The sequence below is a fragment of the Cryptotermes secundus genome, unplaced genomic scaffold (genome assembly GCF_002891405.2).
Source record: "Cryptotermes secundus unplaced genomic scaffold, Csec_1.0 scaffold685, whole genome shotgun sequence".
NCBI classification, from domain to species: Eukaryota; Metazoa; Arthropoda; class Insecta; order Blattodea; family Kalotermitidae; genus Cryptotermes; species Cryptotermes secundus.
The window spans coordinates 484,863-500,203 of NW_019734365.1; the positions used below are offsets into that span (position 1 = coordinate 484,863).

A 15,341-nucleotide genomic window follows, 5' to 3' on the forward strand; every position below is an offset into this window, starting at 1 on the left:
TCAAGAAAATGTGGACCTATATATCCACTCCCCCATAACATCTTTGTGGTGTAGTGCTTAATTAGTTAAGCACAGGGACAATTTTACCTGTACCATAGTACCTCCAGTTAAAATGTTGTCTGTCTGCTCTTAGAAATAATCACTTATTCTATATCAGCATATTGAGCCACTGAAGATCACAGTTCACCTGATCTTTGGTCTGTGTATTTTGTGAAAAGGAAGTTGTATAATATAGTAATGACTGATCATTCTCTATTCTGTATTCTGATCTACATCAACCGTACTATATATAATTTTAAAATATTTTTGATATTGTAAAATATCTAGCAATAAAAGGAACAGAATTACATACATATGCCAAGGTTAGTTACCCCTGCTAGCTTAGAATTTCACTCTTCTATAATAAAGATCTGTGTGTACTGAAAATTGAAGACAGCAAGATGCAAAACACTGTGAATGTGTGTTATGTATATGTATATACGAATTAGATTAATTTCATGGGAATGAATCCTTCCTGAGAAACCACAAGTCACTTGGCTACTCAAGAATTTCCCAAAATTTAATGAACCAAAATGTTCATTACTCTGTTCAAAAGAGCCTGCCACTGGCCCCTATCCTAAGGCAAAGTAACCCAATCCATATTACCCTACCTTATTTCTGTAAGATCCATTTTAATATTACCTTCCTACTGGCCTCTTTTTCCTTCTGGCTTTCACACCAAAACCCTATATGCATTCTTCTGCTCCTCCATCACTTGCCTATCTCATTCTCTTTGACATGATTATGCTGATTATATTTGGTGAAGAGTACAAGTTACAAAGCTCCTCGTTATGCAGTTTTTTCCAACCTCCTATTCATTCCTATTCAGTCCACGTATTCTCCTTAATGCCGTTCTCAAACACCATCAGTCCACATTCTTCCTTCAATGTCAGAGACCAAGTCTCACACTTATACAAAACTGCAGACAAATTAGTTTTGTATTTTTTAATTTTTACAGTTTTAGACAAGAAATGATCAGACAAACGGTTCCCAACCGATTGGTGGTAAGCATTAACAGAATTGAATATGTTCTTAAATTTCCTCATGAATCAAATTTGCAGTTATTACTGTCATTCCAAAATATTTGAACTTTGCCACATTTTCAAAGGATCTGTTGACTATCTTTACATGATGATTTTGCCATGCATTCTGGTGACCGACACATTAACTTAAACATTATTTTCTCTGTCTGCTTCTAGACCAACCTTAACAGCATCCACTGGAGCTTCTGTGTTTCTCTTTCTAGTATTTTGTCCCATTCAGTTTCAGTCCCACCTAAGTTTATTTGGATCTTCCTAATGGCATATCTTAAAGCATCTTGTTGTCTTAGAATAATCTGAATAGGAAACATATCGCAGATGTTTACCTGTATGGACTTCTTTCATTTAAACACATTTTGATAACCCCAGCTAGTTCCATGGGTACCACAAACTCTGAAAGTACTGTATCACACACTTGCTTTAAGTCTATGTGTAGATGATGTACTGTCTCATTTTACTCCCTACTTTTTCTCCAGTATCTGATTAATTAAAAAAAAATGATAAAAACCCACAGTGATGACCCCATTATTTTGTTTCCATATGGACTTGGCCTTGAGATAAGGATGTTTGATTCATATCTTTTGTGAAGTTTATAACAGTGATATGCTTCACCCTTCTTGTAATTAGTAGAATAATTGACTCCTTCCACTGTTCAGGCAATTCTCCCCAATTCCAGATATAATGAGTTATGGATCTCAGAACATAATGTTTCACTTAATTTCTGCCAAAATTTGATCAATATCTGATACTGCCTAGTATCACTAATACTATGTACCTTTTAGTAGCTAACAAATTATTGTGGGAATCTACAAGCAGATCATCCTTATCCAACTTAGTTACAGGTAGGTAACCCTCCTTAAACTCATTTATTCCTCTACATAAGTCTAATGTTGTTCAGACTGCCGCAAGCTCCATAATTTTGTCTTTCAGATATCCCTTTTTTGTTCCTGAAATATCTGCTACCTTCACATCTTGCATTGTCCGATTACAGTTATTTGGCTTCAATCCTGTAACCACTGCAATCTGAGTTGTTTCCTTTGAACTAATAGTTCTGAACATCCTTCACTGAACCATGGGTTAATCTGATCTTGGTTATTACAAACTGAATGTGCAGACACAAGGCTGTGAAAATGTCTTGATTTTCCTTCCTTTTTGAAGCCTGAACCATTTTTTTCTTGAACGTGAAATCGTATGAATGAATTGGTTTACAGTCTACCAGTTTTGTTACATTTTCTCTTTCACTGTATGTGTTTTCATCACCACTGCAGTAAAACTGGACAACGGTGCAGACAGAGTTGAAGGTAATTTTGTTTCAAATAAAAGTATAATAATTCTATAAGGCTGCACACTTGATTAGTGACAGATAGAATCTAATCTGAATGTAAATAATGACCAGTGTATCTACAAATGTGTGTGCACTTGGGTTTTACTTTTTGTTACAATAGTAGTCTCATTTTACATACAATATACACTTTTGTTTGATCTTTGTTATAAGATGCAACTTGCCAGTCCTGGTGGTCACAGTGTCAAGGTATGCATAGTCTCAGGCTACAGGGACATGGATGAAGAGGATATCAAGTCTGAAGTCCAGCAGCAGCAATGGCAATACAGAAAAGCAACTAATTGTACTATGTCCTTGTAATAGATTCAGGTATGTTCTGTTATGAATTTTATTAACCCTGATTTTCTGAAGGCAGTATAATGTATTAAAATATTTAATATTTTGAACAGTAAATATTTTTACAACTTGTTTAAACAACTGTTCAGGGTGGATCAAAATCAAATCTGGGCAATTAATTGTGAAATCTGTCAATATGAAATCTCATCCACTTTCAAATCATGCAAAGACATCAAGTGAATGAACTAAATTGATGGGTCTAACATGCTTGCTTGCAAACTGTCTAGAAAGACAATTCAATAGATTCTACTAGAAAAACATCTATATTTCTGCTAATACAGTTGTGATAGGTTTCTGGTAAATGCTGAGCACATTAACAAGAATTTGTTAGAAAAAAGTCAACAAACTGTATCAGGCTGCTATTTATCTTCCCCATTAATTGGATCTGGTAAGCAGATATAATGTGTTACTGCTGCCAAGGTTAGCACCTTTATACTTGCATAGAAACCTTCAGAATGAGTTAACTATGTAAGTTGGGGATGCATGCACACACACAGTAAAAGAAAGAAAAAGGAAATATGCCAAAATGATTATTAAGTAAAAAATACTGAAGTAGTATACTTAAGAAGGGGAAATGCTGGGTAATGAATAGAGGGACAAGAGTACCGACGTACAGGGATCTTTCAGAAGGGCATAGAGTCACAGTAGTGGTTATGAAGAATTCTGTCTTCTGGGATATGCCACATAATCTGTTACAAGCCAAACGAAATTTCAGAGGAATATGTTTCCTCCATCTTTTGGGATAAAGAGTAGGCACAGCATGAAGCAGGCTTTGCTTTCTGCCTGCTTCATACTGGTTTCTCTGCACATATCCATGGAAAAGTATGTGTGTATGTGTGATGGCAGTATAAAGTTAGCCTAAGTGTGTAGGACTTACTGAGGGAAACCTAAAGATGAACAGGACTTTCAGATGCTTCTATACTTTCATTTTTAATGGATATATAGGGTACTGAATGTTTACTGAGGCAGCAAACAATGCAGCCACAGACTGTGCATTACTGGTCTACATAAATGAGTGCAACTTATTGATGAAAATTCTTCTACACTGGCTGGAAAAATATTGGATCAATATCACAACTTGTTTTCACAAGCAGGAAAGACACTCGTGCATATTACGCATATATCACATTGCAGTCTTCCATTTCCCTAAATGGTTACAAACCATGAGTAAAAAAAAAACGGTTACTTACTAGACAACACAGCATTTCAAATGAGTATCACTTATGTTTCACATACACTAGCATAATTTTTCCAGCACAGTTCCAACATTGAAAGGCATAAAATGTGCAACACCTTTCTCTTTTTGTTTTACTGTTAAGATAGATGTTAAACAATAAAATATTCTCATAAGTGCTCCAGATATACCACTGCATTTAGAACTACATGTAGCCTTACTTATTAGGTCAGTGTTATACAAATTGCAATCTTCTTGCCTTGCTTTCCAAGCCAACAGGCAAAGTCACTGGTAACAACTGTAGTACTTAACAGATTGGACTACTGGTACTGTTTAAATGAGATATTCCATCACAAAGAATTAGTCATACAAACAGTAAGAATTGCCAAAAATGGGACTGAAAATTACATGAAAAAAACAAAAATCCATATAATGTTATAACAGTGGTTTGTAAAGTATGCAACTGAATATAACACTAAATCAAATTATTTTGAAACTACTTTAAACAACAGTCTGTAGAATCAAGAAAATTTGTTATTAAGATGTCCATTCTATTCTCACATTTAGAACATGTAGTTCTGTTGGAAGTCTCAAAGTTATACTGTCTTATTTTCACCTTATGTATAAATAAGCACTCTGAGGAGATATTGGATTTACGGTTACCACAGATGTGATTATGAAGAGCATGACCTTTGGGGTTGCAATGTCATGTGGTCTGCCAGAAGTGCACCTCTTTTACTGAACTACACTACATCACAACTCAGATCGTACTCTTCATTTTCAGCAGATGTTCATCCGTGTCTGTTTACCAACTATGAATTTGACAAATAACTTTATTAAATGTTTCATGATACAGTGCATTCTAATAAGTTTACTTGGCCTGTAACAGCATCTAGCTTCTCTCTGACTATTAATGCTCTAATTAAATGTTAATCTCAAGTGTCTGACTGTTACATCATATCCTCAAACAGTGTACTCTTAAATTTTCCACATGGGAGACTTTCTTCTATACTACTCTGTCCAAAAAGTATTCAACCTTGGGCAGGGAAAACAAAGTTCTGTATCTTGGTGGTTAAAATACCTAATCCCCTTCAAAGTAGGCCCCTTGTGACTCCACACACGTTGCCCAGCAGTCCATCCATTGCTGAAAGCAATTCTGGAAGGCTTCTTTTGGAATGGTGTGCAGCTGCGCCGTTGCATTCTGTATGATGTCCTTGTGGCTGTCAAAATGGGAGCCTTTTAGCAGTGTCTTCAATCTTGGGAACAGCCAGAAATAACAAGGAGCCATGTCAGGAGAGTAGGGAGCCTGGCGAATCTGCGGAATGCTGTGCTTGGCCACGAAACCCTGGATCAGGTGTGATGAATGAGCTGGGGCACTGTCATGATGCAGCTGCCAGTTGTGTGCATCCCACAGGTCCGGTCTCTTGCGCCAAACTGCATCATGAAGATGATGGAGGACTTCTTGGTAGTACTCATTATTGACAGTTTCGCCTAGTGGTAGGTAGTCATAATGCACAACACCCCAGTAATAAAAAAACAGCATCACCTTCACATTGCTCCGAACCTGTCATTCTTCTTGGGCCTTGGGGATGTTGGATGCTTCCACTGTGATGCCTGGAACATGGTTTTTGGGTCATATCCATACACCCATTACTTGTCACCAGTGATCACAGTCTTCAGGAACTCAGGATCCCTGTTGGCACCCTCCAGCATGTCCTGCGCGGCCTCAAGGTGGAGTTGTTGCTGCTCCGGCAAAAGCAGCTTGGGCACAGATTTTGCCACCACTCTTCGCATGCCCAAATCCTCAGTTAAAATTGTGTTTGCGGAACCTCTGCTGATCCCAACCTCATCAGCAACTTCCCGGATGGTCAAATGGCGGTCCTCCATGATCAGTGTCTGCATTTTTTCAGTGACATCAGCATTTCAGCTCATTGACGGTCTTCCAGAACACTGGTCACTGTCCACCGATATACAGCCATCTTTAAAGCGGCTGAACCACTCTTTAATTTGAGTGACCCCTATTGCATCATCACCGAAAGCCTGATGAATTTTGCGACTGGTTCCGCTTGGGTATCCCCAAGTTTCTGACAAAACTTGAAGCAGTATCACTGCTCCAAGCATTCTGTCATCTTAAGTGAAACAAGAATGCGACGAACACGTGTTACACCACTTCACTATCTGGCAGCCACAGACACATCCGGCAGTGTTGCGAGTCAGCAAAAAATCACGCATGCACATGAAAGTCCCTTCTGCCACTACGCTCAGTTCCCCCACCCCTTTGGCCATTACTTACAGCAGCAAGAAATAAAGTTGGATACTTTTTGGACAGCGGTGTATGTACCATGCTTGTGAATTATGTTTTCTTTATACCTTCTCTCATATCCAGGGTCTATTCTCAATGGGCTACAGCAAAAATCGAACAGTTTCATTTTTTGACTTCAGTCATATGAACTGTAATTATGAAAAAGAAAGAACAGATATGACTTATGATAGCATTATTCACAGGATTTCATAATTTTTTAAGCTGCATTTTACACAATATGTCCACCTTCAACTGGAGGTAAACACAGTTCCTTCTAATTAGGAATCTGAAGGGGTAGGGAGAACTGAAATGTTATTAAATTTTCAATGCATAAACTGTAGACAATTCATAGTGAATAAAACAATTATTTCTGAAATAGTAATCACTCAGAATATCATTTACTGACAAACTATTATGAGAGAATATGCAAAAGAACTAATTTTTAATTCTGTTACATATATACCACTACAAAACCTCATAACAATGAATCGCTTCTTGCAATATCCCCAATGACCAAACATACTGTACTAACAAACTGCATAATGAATAAAACATTTCCAGTCTGTTTATAGTGCATTAAATGTCCTTCCATTTTATTGGAAACCAGAGACAGAAGCAGATTTGAAGACAATAATAAGCATCACATAAAAATACAGCATCTCTCTTTGAAATGTAAGGCAGATAGCAAACCTCTGAAAATTTGTTATGCTAGTTCTAAGGGAGAGAAACAGGTAACACTTTGATAATGCGTCCCTATAACATCAGTATCTTGCCTGCAATAACGACTACTGCAAAATAACAGAGCTTTGTCCAGCTGCCTCAACAGAATAGTAGAAACATTTACATATTTACAAAGGTACCATATTACAATTATCTTATTTTTAAGGTACTTATTCTCATATAATTTCACCTCTCCTATAATTCTTGAAGCCCCTTTTCACTAAAGGATTCGACAAAAAATTAATACATACAAATTTTTTAAATTTTTAATTTACTCCATCTTATTTACGTATTAGTTGTAAAAATCTCTACTGTAACTTATTTTACACTTGCATATCAAAATATAGACGTCGAAAGAGACTAGAAATTTTTCAATATATGAATGGTTTTGCTCCTTTTTCCGTTTCTCCTGAAACGTTGAATTTAATTTTTAACAATGATTCAACTTCAATCTGTTCCCTTTGTCTGAATAACATTGTTCTTGAGCCACTAAAACCAATCAACAAACTTCATGTAAAAAAACCCTCCAGCTCAGTACACTTCAGGTCACTTGAACCAGGTGACTGAAAATATTTTAAAGATTTGCAATGCTACTTACTATGCGGGAAGTATAATTATTGTTATTTTTGTTTCCTTTATCTAAGAGAATCACAGATCAAGATATCACCAAACTACACCAGTCAAGTGCAACCCAAATTATTTATCAACATCCATTTGGGAAGTTCTAATACTAAAGCGCCATAAGAATATTGTTGAAACATATGTCTGTAACCACAGCAATTAAAGAAAATTCAGTAATACATGCCTGATCATTGTATTAATAAGTAATAAAAACATTCATATTGGGTTGCAGTAAACATGGACAACAAATACAATTAGGTTGAGAGACACTGGATAATTCAGTTCATCAAAACTTATATAAATAAAAAAATAGTTCTTGAACAGTGTGACCACCTTACAGCTTCTTGTGATTACCGAGCCACTCGGGCAGAAGAGTAAAATATTCTATCGAAATGGGCCATAGATATTTTGATAATCGACAAACCTACATCCTATACATAATGTAAATAAAACTTCCCAGATTGTAGCAGATTATGGAAATGCTATGTTCTGCATGCATTTCTGGCATCTTGATAAAATGTTTGCACCCACGTGCTGAATAACATTTTTGGAAACCTCCTAGCAAGATATCTATGTCCATGATTAGCACTGATTACATTGACTTTTCAAATCGTGTGCCTCCCACTTTCACATTAGTTAAAATAGCCTCATCATCCAGGGTAGGATTGACAACAAGCTGTGCCTTGTGACCATCGACACTCGGGCATGTGTGACAGCTGCTAGGCCCGATATTGTTGCAAACATGCCCCAAGAGGAAGCTGAGCCAATGCTACCGTTTGACAATGGCATCAGAGGAGTTTCTCCCCATCTTGAAGGCCTTAGGAGAACTGAAACTTGGGCAGGGACGCATGAGTATCTGGGAATTCATCACAGGCATCACCGATGAGTTCATACTAAGACAAGATGTCCTGCACACCTATGATGCATCTGTGGACTTGCAGTGATACATGCTGAAACTTGGAGAAGTGGAAGTATTGTTATCAATGTCCTGGTCTTCCCGCATTGTGGTGGCCAGCAACCAAGTGGTGCCAGCACGATGCGAGGGAGCAGTGATGGCCCAACATGAGCACCCCCTTGGAGCAGAGGATGGCCTGATAACAGCCGTGATCTTGGATCACCGGGAGCATGGTCATGAATACTACAAATTGCAACTAGACACTACCTAAAGGATTCCCCCTAGCACACTGTGAACCAGTGACCTCACTTGGCGCAGCAGATCCCAGATACAGGAAACTGCCCCGCAGTGACCAGGCCAAACTTAAGCAATGAAGAAAGCCAGGAGCTAGAAAAACTCATTGCGAAGTATGAGGACGTTTTTGCAACGGAGAACAGCGACAATAGGCAGCCTCACAGACACACCACCAACTCTGCCAGAACCTTCCAGATTTACGGTGGGTTGATCATCAGATTGTAGTGGTTCAGCGATGGCATTGGATGCAACACATGAACTACATGGATTAGATTACAAGAACGATCCATGGTGGCTGGAATGTTTAGACAATTTCTCCAAGGATACCCTTAACCCTACAGATCAGGCCACGAGATTAAGGCCTGTGGTGTGTGGAATGCCTGACTTAATAGATGCTACATATGCAGAACTTGCTGAACTTGTTGCAGCAAATTGTGCACTAGAAGAGCAAGTCCAGAAAGTGTATTTAATTACTATATAACCATCTGCTCCTGGAATAGAATAGCATGCCTCAAGGCACAGAGGCTTTCCTGACCAGCTAGATCTTGATTTTATTCGAGAAATTGAAAGCATGAATCTGTACATACTTGAACCCTTAGCACATTGGTTATCCAGACTAGGAGAAACCGACAGCACACCTGAATCAAAAGTACAGATGGATTTACCTCATCCTCCAGGACTACATGGATGCTATGGAAGGACTGGAGCCAGAAATCACGATTAGTAACAGAGGGGAGAATAATCTGTGACGTTCGTTACACCAATTAATGGATAGAAGATCAAGAGTGAGATCTAATGGCTGATTTGACTCCAATAATAATGAAGAAGCAGGCAGACCTACCAAAAACCTATTAGGATTGAGGGCAACACAAGTTATTGCAAGTCCTGCCTTGGATTCACTGCATGCGAGTTGTGTCAATGTTACATGTTCACTTTGGGATACCAGAACACAGAGCATTTGCCAAGAGGCACTGGTACAGTTCAGCTCTTCTTGGCCATATCAGCAAGTGAATGCTAGTGAACACTGCCAACTACAAAATGACATCTCACATAAACTATGGCTCTTTAGGATCGATTAGTCAGAATGTGTACTTAGGAACTGTACCAGAAGATGAGTTGTTTGAGTTTGACTAAGACAAAGACTTATGTGACAGAATAGTCAGGTCATCTCTCAGAAAAGACCCCCTGAACTGCAGAGGGTGTAGTAATATACGCATCAAGAGTACATACGATCACGGGAAACATACCAGCTGAGAATTTGCCATTGCTGACTTTCACCATTATGAGAACGTACCACCAGCTTGGCAACATGAGTGTTAGACAATAATGTAACAGATCTTGGGTTACATGGGCCAACTTTACAGCCTATTCACAAACACATGGATCATGCATGATTACAAAAACCAGCGCAAGCATGGCAAAACTATCCAAGTTCGACGGATCCACATCATGGGCCATGTTCCGATGCCAGTCCAAGACCGTAGCAGAGCACAACTGCTGGATACCCAGGGAGAGTGACACATACTTGACTGCCGCCCTGCAAGGCAGGCCTCCAATATGCCACACAGAGTCCCTAAAAGGAGTGACCTATGAGGAAACACTTGGGAGTCCCTGGAGGAACCCTTTGGGGACCAGCAATTGGCTTCCGCGTATTGCAGTCAACTTAAAACACAACCCAGAGTGTTGGAGAATCCTTATAATAATCTTACACCGCCACAGACAGCTGGCCCACCGCACCTACCCTGCACTACCCGAGGACCATGTGATGAAGTAGGGAGGCAAGACATTCGCCTACAGGGTACAGGACACAGACATAAAAATCTAGCAGCTTCTGGGATAGAAAAGAGTGAACAAGGCTCCCGGGTAGGCCGTGTTCCTAGCAGCCAGGTCCCAAAAAACGATCACCAGAACATTCTGGGAGTTCTCCCCCCCCCAACCAGAGGATAGGGCCAAAGACAACCGGCATGCTGGAGCTCTGGGAAGCCAAGACACTTCTACGAAACCACAGACGCTCAGAAAGTGAATGGAAGCCAGAACAAAGAGACGACAGGCAGCAAGGGAATATAGCACCCCGGGTGTATAGGACTAGAGCAACCAGGGGACCATCTTAACCGAAGACCAAGTGCAGCAGGACGGAATGGCCCACCTGCTGGCAATGGCAGGGTGTCGGTCACTGTAGGAGGAAATGCCAACAGGGATGCCCCCAGGAACACTTCACTGAAGATAATGCTCAACCAAAAGCACAGGACCAGGAAGAAACTAATGAAGGAAGCAACATGTTCAACATTCATGCCTCCATGTAATCCACTCAGCATGTGAAGACAGCCATCACAATCTACATGATGATGGATGACCAGGGGGAAAGTCTGTCTGATGACTATCAACACAGGAGCAGCAGTGACTGTCGCCAGACCTGTCATGGCAGCAGGGCTGCAGATGACATCAGAGGAGACCCTTCCCATCTTGAAGGAAGTTTTCGTGACAATGACCCTGGAGCAGCTCCCACTGAAAACTTGGGTGTTCATCACCAGTAGCACTGAAGTGTTCATCCTGGGACTCGATGTCCTGTGTCCCCACAATGCAGCCATGGATCGGAAGCATCTCATGTTATGACTGGGCAGAAAGGAAGTGCCATTGCGGCGCCCCATGATGCAACCATGTTCACCCTCATGCTGGAAGGAAACAGTGATATATCAGCAGCTTGGTGTGGCAGAGTGGTGACGGTGTGTCTGAAAGGGAGGTAGCGAACAGCCTCGCAAGGATGGGTTCCTGGGCCACACATCATACTAAAGCAAGAACACCAGTCTAACCCCCAGGGAAGGAATTGGAAACGAGAAGGGGCCACTGGTTGGGGAAGCACGCTGATGATGTGCCCATGAGAGGACCATGGTTCTCAAGATGAGCGGCTGGATGGTGGCAACGTGAAAACCAACCAACAAGGAAGGCTGGGTGCCGTTGAAACCAGAAGATGTCAGCATCAGCAAGATGAACTGCCATCTGCCAGGACGAACACATGTCACAGGCATGTCCCCTTAGAAACAAAATGGTGGTACACCTCCTGTAGGCTACTTAGGACAAGCAGTCTTAAGGAGGGAGCAATGTCACACGAGGATGGGAACACACAGATATTACTTGGTTATGGCACAATAAACAGTGATGAAACAATGGAACACAAAACACAACTTCAGCGTAGCAACAGTTATGTACAGACTTGTTCAAAGCGGTTCTGTCTGTGGGTCAAGACCAACAGTGACATTATGCAACAGTGGAGGAACTGCTGGAGGCAGTGTTCTCTGTAGGTCCATGCGGAAGTCAGTCTCGCTAGAGTCCACAGGTAGGCAGACCAGCCTGAGTCTGTTGTGAGACAGACCCCCCCCCCAACCCCAGTGGAGTCGACCCCTTTGGCATAGCAGTGCCAAGTTAGTTGAGACAGTTGCCAGCCAGTAAGGAAGTGAACACAGAAGTTGAGGGATCTATGGCGTTGGTAGCCATTACCAGACAATCAGTGAAGGCACAACAGACTTCGTGCATTCTGTAGAGAATGTGTAAATTAAAGACAGCGCTACAGTTACTTGTAGTTACAATCTGTACGTGTTCAATATATCCAATTACCAATCCAAAACCCCACCTACAGTCATTTGATCATGTGAGAGTATTTATGATTCTACAAACAATTCTATGTGGAACTGTACAATCCTGAAATTTACACTTGCATCTTATCCTTTCTCTTATATAACACTTACCACAGAGGTTTAAAACATGAATCCTCATTGCAGCAATGTGTAACTCACACACGCAGCATTTCAACACAAGAAATAACATGACTGAGTACATACTTCTTGCATAAGTTGAGTTGAGCAGCAGAGGATCAGGATCACAGTCAGGCAACCCTTAACGCATGGGCTCATTTTAAGATAGCTCTTCAGTGATTTGTTGGAGAAAAACTAAAAGAAACTATGTATGTTATAGGGCTGTCAGTTCCACTACTAGTCCACTTCTCCATGGCCAATTGCGATGTAAAGAATGTCAGACATGTACACCTGAGTGGTCCAAATATCTGCAAGAAGCCCTAAAATACACTGTACTTGTATAAATTTGTAATACCCTAAGCTATGTGAAACTTCAAAAGGTTAAAAGGAAATTTGGAATATCAACTTGAAAATGCTAACACACATTCTACAAGATGCACTTTGCTTTAATTTGCACTAAAAGTAGAATGTGAAGATTATTTATAAATTACAAAATCCAAATGAATATATTATTTTGCAATGTATTAAGTTTTCTGACATTCCTACCTTCACCTGAACTTTTTAGTATCGAAGCACTGGAATTTATTTTACTTTTATTCACAGCACTTGATAGTATAAAACAGTGCCATAATTTTATACTTTCAATATACACAAATTTTTAAACTGTAATCAGCAGCTTTCAATTAATGTACATTAATGCACCTTCACAGCAGAAAATACTTCAGTTAAAAACATTACTTTCTACCAACATTGCTGACAGCTTTCATACTGAACTATTTAACTACAATATATTTGATACACAATTTTGAATATTTTTGTATTTGGTAAAGTGCTTAACAACTGTGCCAGGCTTTCAAACTACTTTTGTAGTTTTAAATCTGTGACCCTAAGACAAGTGACTGTGAAAAATCACAACACTGTAATGCTCTTTAGCATACCCTGAATAAAAATGCAAAAACTGAACTGTACTTTTATATGCCACTATTTTATAACTGAGTTTATGAAGATGAAGGCATTATGTTCTTCAAAACATCCCACACTTTGCTACCAGGCTTTTGATGAGATACTGGCAATGTCTTAGTAACAAACAGAAAGAGATTAATGGGAGAAGTAGTCAGTTTAAATGTTACACAACTTGAAGGGACAAATAACAAATGCTCCAGTCTGTCTTCATCCCACATTAACATTTGTCATACAGAATTTCTTGTGCCATTTTGGTACATAAAATTCTTTCTCAGTCACTACCAGATCATAGGCATCAGAGTACTACACTGGGTGCCACTTTTAGTTTTTAAAATTGTCCTTTTGCTAATATCAGCCACTTTCTTTTGGTAACAAATGCTCAGGTCATGTGTCCACAACTAGAATGAAATTATCTCTGATACGGCAAATATAAAAAAAAATGTTGAACAGAGAAGCAATACTGTTTGTTAACATGACATTCCATTGGGAAATACAGCAAAGAAACCCATGTTCCACTCACATAATGAAAGAAAGGATATTAGACCACAACTTTCACCAAAAAAGCAAGGATTTTTTAAGATATACCTGCAACATTGACATTATATAAATACTGTCATGACAAAAATACAATGGAAACAATTATGATATTCCATTTTACAAAACTTCTCCTACCATGCCACTAACATCATCGGCATCATTTACGGTTGGCTGTGATGCATTTCAAGTATGTGGGTAATCTATTCTGTCTCTTGATTAGCCTTACTTCAAGCTACTTCATCTGGCTGCATCTGAAGGAAAACAAATGAACACATCTCTAGTTGGCCATCAGACATAATCTAAATACTGATACATGAACATACTGTTCACATGCATTTCCTTCAGCCCTACGTGCCCTGCCTCTTACTGTTGACAGCATCTAAGTACAGCATGGCAAGTATCCAAGATGCTGACTCAGAGCTCTTTTACTCAGTACTTTCAGAAGTACTACAGGTACTGTGCATTTTTCTTTTTATGGGCAGTAGAAAAAAGTGAGCAAGCACGTGTGTTCTCTCTCTCTCTCTCACACACACACACACACACACAGCATCCTGACAGCCCCAAATTCTCTCCTCACCTTTGAGAGAGCTCACTTATCTGGTGACTAAAACACCTGTATTTCCTGAACAGCAGTAATATACTGACACTGATCAGTCTTCCCTTATTTATTTGGATGATTATAAATGACAGTGAACTTTATTTCTAATTTATTCTCGGTAATTTTAATTTCAAAATCTTATATTTAAATATTACTGGAACTTTACTGTGATCTAAAATATTGTATTTCATTGTTTGGGATGTGCAATATGGTGTTTATGTTGAAATTCCTAGATTCTGGCAGGGCCAAGGAGTCCGGAGTTCTGACATTTACTATCAGTCATTAATTTAGCTCGTGTACAGGAAACCAGACGCACCTACAAAAGTCACTGAAAATGACAGGTCAGAACTCGTTACAATTGCCTGTGAATGAGGGCCATTATGACTGAGTTGCCTCATTCACACTTCCCTAAGGGAGAAGGAATGACATGTATACATCCGCACCATGGAGAATTCGAATTTTTCGGATGATTCCCATCATAGGGTGTGCAAGCCATTCCACAAGAAGTATTTCACCATATTTTCAAGTGTACAGATGTGACCCTTGCATGCTCCGAGACACAGGTTGCAGATCAAGTAATATATTGTAATTGTAAGCATTAACATACAATAAATTAACAGTGAGGTTTGGAGAACAATAAGTGAATAAACATCAAGTTGGATCAACTCCCAGAATACCACTTAATTCGGCATCACTACCTTGAGTGCATGCTAACCAACCCAGCTAGTTTC

At 39.6% G+C, this 15,341-nt stretch overlaps 1 long non-coding RNA gene across 1 annotated transcript; it reads left to right on the forward strand.

The window, feature by feature from the left end:
* Positions 1 to 12: 12 nt before the first annotated feature.
* On the forward strand, positions 13 to 13,475 carry LOC111868899. Its single transcript, XR_002843580.2, has 2 exons — positions 13 to 2,730; positions 12,733 to 13,475. It is a non-coding gene; the product is annotated as an uncharacterized LOC111868899 (long non-coding RNA).
* The last annotated feature ends 1,866 nt before the right edge of the window (positions 13,476 to 15,341 follow it).